Genomic DNA, 7076 nt, shown 5'->3' with positions numbered 1-7076 from the left:
GGAGGAGGATGAAGACGCTCCCCGCACAGCTGGAGGAGGACGAAGACTCTCCCCGCACAGCTTGAGGAGGATGAAGACGCTGCCCGCACAGCTGGAGGAGGATGAAGACGCTCCCCGCGGGACACGCAGTCCGTGTCTCTGCTGGAGGTGCGTGGCGCGGACAGAACATCCACTCGTACTTTTAATAAATAATCAAAATAAAAATGCGCAGTGACTTTGGACTTTTAGGGGCGGAGTTGGCGGATCTGAGCGGTCAAAATGAAAGAGTTCCAGGATCTTGTTCTGACAGGATCCGGCTCAAATGATCCACTGAATATAAAACAAGAGCTGTTCGTAACGTGTATGTGTAGAACGGGATGTGAACCGGGGCTTGAGCATCTTAAATACACTGAATCACACCAAATGACTGAAACTCCACCTGTCAACTCGAAGCAGTCAGCTGACTCGGTCTGAATGAAGCAGTGAAGTGGTTCACACGTCATCGGTGACGTCACATGAAGCGCGCTCCGGCCCACTGCTTCACCATAACTTCCCTGTCGAGTTTGAAGCTTCGGTGTTAGAGGGAACATCACTATAAAACACTACTTTAAATAAAAATGTACATTTAAGTGGACTCTAAATAAGAATCAAACTGATTTATTCAAAGTGGACACATTTAATATTTACATACAAATATCAAATAAAAACCAAACTGTTCATATTAACTGATTATTTTCCTTCGTAATGTTTTAGACTTTAACCTGTAAACGTAACAATATAGTTTTATTTATATAAATCTTGTTTTTTGGAGGTTCTGGTGGGAAATGAAGCCTAAAAAGGTCTGGATGTGAAGTTCAGACGTCTGGACTGAACCAACCTCGTGCTCTGAAGAAGACTTTGATGAAGAGGAGAATCAGCACTTAAAGGAAATATTTACAAATTAAAAGTCCTTAAAGTTTAATTCAAATCAAACTTCAAGCGTTCTGCTTCTTCTTTTTTTCCTCCTTGAGGAAGATGAGCTGTCAATCAAACAGTCTGGACACGCCCACTAGTTTTATTTTTTTCTGGATCAGAAGAAAGTGGGGGCCCGCGGGCCTCAGTTCGGACCCTCCTGGACCTGCCCGGTCCTCTTCATGAATCAAGTTCCTGGAGTCCCTCAGCAGCTCCGCTCCACCGTCCTCCTCTTGTTCCCGGAGTGTCGGGTCTTCCTTTGGGTCTGCCGAGGCCGGGCCACGCACACCCCCTGGCTCTTGTTCCTCCCTGGTTCTGCCCGGCCCGCGGCCTCGCAGGACAGGCCCGTGTCGCAGTCGCAGCGGCCCAGGTTCCTCCGGAGCTTGGAGGGCCTCCGCAGCAGGCAGGCATCGCCCTCCACCGGGATCCGCTGGCACCGCTTCCCGGTAAGGTACCGGGCGCAGCAGAGCCCGGCGGCGCAGTCTCCGGACCGAACGCAGCTGGACATCTCAGGTGCTGAAAGACATGCACACAGACAGGTGTTAGGAAGGGGCGGGGCCTCCTGCTGCAGAGCATGCTGGGATGTGGTGTTCAGATGCTCACCTTTGGTCCGGTTGAGTCCGTCAGTGTCTCTGTCTGTGTTCCGGTTTTGGTCCACTTGTCTGTCGGTGCTGGACGGTCTCCTCTGGGCCCGGTTACTGCAGCCCCCCCTCTGCTGGACAGACGGACAGAACCTCAGCATCAGGCTGATCCAAACGTTCATCTGACCCACACAGAGCTCTGCTTCCTGTCCGAGTCATTTCACTTCCTGTTTCTCTTTCAGCTCTGAGACCGTTGAACTGGACCCGAGTTAAGCGGGTCTTTCTGCTCGTGCACTTTAACGACTGAAGGAAAACTCAAACTAGAGGTTCAGTCCTCCTGAGGGACGGCAGCTCAGATTTAAGGTCCTCAAATTCTGAGACTCCCAAAAAGAGAAATTAGGCCCTGAAAGAATTTAGAGAAAGACTCGATCGTGACCTGCGTCTCCTTTAGGGGTCGCAGGGGAGTCCAGGGTCCAGCAGTCACTCTGAGAGGGAGGGGACACCTGGACCAGTCTCAGTCCATCTCAGGGACACCTGGACCAGTCTCAGTCCATGTCAGGGACACCTGGACCAGTCTCAGTCCATCTCAGGGACACCTGGACCGGCCTCAGTCCATGTCAGGGACACCTGGACCAGTCTCAGTCCATCTCAGGGACACCTGGACCAGTCTCAGTCCATCTCAGGGACACCTGGACCGGCCTCAGTCCATGTCAGGGACACCTGGACTAGTCTCAGTCTGTCTCAGGACACCTGGACCAGTCTCAATCCATCCCAGGACACCTGGACCGGTCTCAATCCATCTCAGGGACAGAGACAAACCACCATTCACACCTGGGATCATGGACACCAGTCAGTCTAACATGCATGAGGAAACCGGAGTACCTGGAGAAAACCCATGGAGAGAACGAACGACCTTCCTGCTGTGAGGCGACGGCTCTAACCGCTGCTGCACCGTGCTACCCTTAAATAAAGTGATATTTCACAAACAGAAGAGCTTTTCTCTCAGGTCCGAGCTTCAGTATAAACTGGGCTGGAGTCGGCTCGCTGTAGCAGCTGCTGCTGTTGGTTTGCACAGGCAGGGCTGATTATTGATTTTTGTTAAGTGTCCGATCTCGTCCGATTGATCGTCCTGTTTCCAGCCTGAAGTGAAGTTTGATGCAGACGACACCATCATCTACTCTGGTTTTGTTTTGAGTCGGCGCTTCGAGCTGCAGGAAACTGAGGCTTCGAGTTGGTGCTTTAAAACTTTCAGATGTGGATTTTCCAGATAACGTTGGTTGTTCCACCCCAGGGGGAAACTTTATCGAAAGCATTCCGTCCTACAAATATTAAGCTGGATGGTCGAGTAGTTTTAGCTGAACTGGGCTTTGCTTCTTATTTCAGCGCCTGCTTTAGCTCGTCAGTCAAACTGAAGCTGTTCAGGCCACGTCTCAAGTGTTCTTCGCTCCGGTGACCTTACTGATGCTGCTTGATGACCGCACCCAGCAGTTCTGGCATTGGAATATTTTTATGTACAAAGTAATTTTGGGTAAACTTGTAAAGTTCGGTCCTGTTCTGAGTTTAGCTCCTAAAAGTGTCAGGTTTTCTGAACTTGGTTGAACATTAATCTGATTTTACCTGAAATAATCTTCAGAACAAACTGAGTCTTGAAGTTCTGATAAAATCAGTGCTGGACTTTTTAATGCAGAATCTGACCCGCTTTATTTTTGACTTTTGTCGTTTTTATCTTCTGTAACGGGACCGTCTTCACCAGGTCTCCCTTAAAATAGAGAGGACATAAAAAAATAATGTTTCCTTGTTCCATCACTATTTCTCACAAAGGAGTTCCTTCAGGCCATAATTTCAAATCGACCAAACCAACAGAAAAGTTTGCAGAAGAAGTTTCTCAACCACAGAATAAACTGTTTGTTCAAATAATTTTGAGTTTTGACACAGCTGATTTAATCACTTCTAACAGAATCCATTTTTTCAAGTCTTTTTTTAATTAAAAAAACTATATTCTGTCTGTGCAGCGCAGTTGGTAGAGCTGCCGCCTCAGCGAGCAGGTCCCTGGTTCAAATCCCGGTCCGGGGGTCTTTCTGGGTGGAGTTTGCATGTTCTCTCCGTGCATGCGTGGGTTTTCTCCAGTTTCCTCCCACAGACCAAAATCATGCATGTTAGGCTGACTGGTAACTCTAAATTGTCCCTAGGTGTCCCTTCGATGGACTGGAGACCTGTCCAGATGTCCCCCGCCTCTCACAGTGATTGCTGGACATGGACACCAGCAACAGGAAAGAAGCGAGTGAAGACAGTGGACAGATGTTCTGCTGCTGTGGCTGAGGAGAAGGTTCTGTTCTTACCTGCAGCTCGGAGCTCTGCAGCATGGCCTCTTTGGAGGATCTGATGGTGTTTGAGTCCAGAGTCAGACCACAGACCAGAGACACGCACAGGAAGCTGCGGTACATCCACATCCTTCAACTAATCCAGTCCTGATCCACCGTCCTCTGCAGCTCTGAAGGATCTTCTGCTCAGGTTTGATTCGTAAATTTAAATCTGATGTTGAAATCTCTCAGTCCGAACGATCTCAGGTGCTCAGAGCTACCTGGTGCTGCCTTCAGGTACGTCTGGTTTTTATAACCCTCCCTCCCCTCTGATCCGTCCTGGCTCTGCCGTCTGGGCCTCAGAAGTTCTCTGGCTGTGTTTGAAGCTCGACCGCATCAGAACCAGAACCGCCTTCTCTTCCTTCCTGGAAGCCCTGCAGCCTGAGGTGAGGTGGGACGTTTGAAACGTGACACCGCAGAGACCACAGAGATTAAAACACACCTGGAGACCTGAGGCAGGTGGAGCTGCGTTTGAAGGTGTGTGTGGTTTTACTTCATGTGGTCCTGATGAAAACTCATTAGGGCTGAAGCTGCGCCGCTCAGACGGGCGGATGTGTGGCTGTTTACAGGTGATTACCGAAGATTTACCTGATGATGTCACTAAAACAGATTTAGCAGGTAAATCTCAGCCCAGGACTCCGACTCAAGACTCCTGGTAAAAAACTGGAAGTAAAAACTGATCCACAGTCAGACGTGATCACAGGAACATGTAATCCTGAGAAACAATACCTTTAAAAAAGATCAAACCTGAGTGTTTTCATGAAGAAGAATCACTGAGAGGTCCAATAAGACTGGATTATGTAAAAATAACGTGCACCTTCAAACTGATCTCTGACTGGTTGGGACAACAGACCTTATCTGATCCACTTCAGCTGTGAAAACACAAAACGCTGTCGGCTGCTTAGGTTTCATACAGTTTTTAACATTATTGTCACACGAACATCTCCATGTTGTTTACACTGTAATGCATTCTGGGTAAATGACATAGATTTCCCTATGAGCTCCATCCTGCTCGAAGTTACACGTGTTGAAGTGACCCAGGGTAAGACATGGACCCCCTCATCATCTCTGATGTGTCCCATCAGTGTATGAAAGTAATTTAAAGCTCTGATTAGTCTTTACAGATTCAAATGATCTTTGTAGAGCTTGAGCGCTATATTCACTTCAGTTTATTTATAAATCACCACATCACAACAAAGTTGTCTCAAGGACTTTACAGGAACATTCACATAAAAGACAGTTAGTAAAGTTCTCTATCTAAGGAATCCAGCAGACAAGTTGAATCTTGGCTTCGTTGCAGTCTCCCATCCTGAGCAAGCACAGTGGAGACAGTGGGAAGAAAAACTCCCTTTAACAGGAAGAAACCTCCAGCAGAACCAGCTCAGGACAAGAGACCATCTGCTTTGACCGGCTGGTTGAGAGGACAGGAAGGAGAGACAGACGAACACAGAATGGTAGGTCCAGGTATAGATCCAGGTCCAGATGAAGGTCCAGGTCCAGATATACAGGTCCTTCTCAAAAAATTAGCCAGGGGGTGGGGGGTATTCCGGTTCGGTGGCCTCAGGATCCCATCTCTGCTCTTTGCAGATGATGTGGTCCTGTTGGCGTCATCATGTCGTGATCTTCAACTCTCACTGGAGTGGTCCACAGCTGAGTGTGAAGCAGCTGGGACGAGAATCAGGACCTTCAGATCTGAGGCCATGGTCCTCAGTCAGACAAGGGTGGATTGCTCTCTTCAGGTTGAGGGTGAGGTTCTGCCTCAAGTGGAGGAGTTCAAGTATCTCAGGGTTTTGTTCACAAGTGAGGGAAGAATGGAGCGTGAGATTGACAGATGGATTGGTGCAGCATCTGCAGTATTGCAGACTCTGTTCCGGTCCGTTATGGTGAAGAGGGAGCCGAGCTGTAAGACAAAGCTCTCTGTTTACTGGTCGGTCTACGTTCCTCCCCTCACCTCTGGTCATGAACTCTGGTAGAGACTGAAAGAATGAGATCGTGGATCCAGGAGGTTGAAATGAGTTTCCTCTGCAGAGCTGGACTCTCCCTTAGAGACAGGGGGAGAAGTTCAGTTATCAGGAGAGACTCAGAGTAGAACCACTGCTCCTCCACATCCAGAGGAACCAGTTGAGGAGGTTCAGGCATGTCCTGGGCCGGATTTTAGCAGGGGCTTACAGGGGCTGCAGCCCGGGGCCCCGGCATTTCAGGGGCCCCGAAGGATGTTTTACGTTTTTGTGAATGGACAGTGTCAGAATTTAATCAATGACTATGATGATTTTGACAGCACCGATGAAAAATGTTCCAATTTGTTCTGGAAAATGTCCATCTTGAATGCTTGCTTGTTATTGGTCCACTTTTGACGCATTTTACGCATTGGGAAGGAGCGTCAGGGAATATTATTTTACAATGGCAGACAACAGTGTTTGTGGTTCTAGTTCCTCCAAATAAGATGAATGCAGAAGTGTCATTAATAAATGGAAATCTGTACTTTGTTCTTCATATTTTTCAAGATGTTCTCTGTAAAAACTTTGGTCTATATATATATATATATATATATATACACTGGGTTCAGTGTCTTGCCCAGGGACACTTCAGCATGTGGCTGCTGGTGGAACTGAACCCTCAACTTTCCCATTGGCTGCTCTAACCACTCAGCCACATTTATTAATTTATTTAATTTATTTATTACATTTAGTAAAATGTGACACAAATCTTAAGAGAAAAATGAAAAAATAGCTGCAACCACACGTTTTACTGTAATAAGTTGTAAAATGATCCATCTGGAGGTTTGATGTCTCCTCTTTTTCTGTCTTCTTTCCACGATGTGGTCGTCTGCTGATTGTTTGGACTCAGATTGGGTTTGCAGATCTTATTCATTTAGCTGTAATCCAGGACATGTTGAGAAGAACATAAATAATGTCCGTTTGTTCTGTTCACATCTAAATTTATCTCTGATCGGATCAGTCAGGATGAAGATCACCACCAGGTCTGTAGTCTCCCTTTATGGTTGGAGTGCACCTTCAACATCCTGGGGACCTCCCTGACATTATCTCCAGCCCTCAGAACAATGACCTGCCTGGAAGGAACGAGATGACATCTGCAGCGGAGGAGGAGGATTTAAAAAAAGATCTGAGAACAGAAACGGGCACACACGGAGATATCTGCATCAAATGTGACTTTTAACGTGTTACCACATCAGATTTTTCATGTG

This window comes from Nematolebias whitei, chromosome 8 (genome assembly GCF_014905685.2).
Source record: "Nematolebias whitei isolate Nwh7 chromosome 8, NemWhi1, whole genome shotgun sequence".
NCBI lineage: Eukaryota > Metazoa > Chordata > Actinopteri > Cyprinodontiformes > Rivulidae > Nematolebias > Nematolebias whitei.
Note: the sequence above shows the minus strand (reverse complement) of the source record.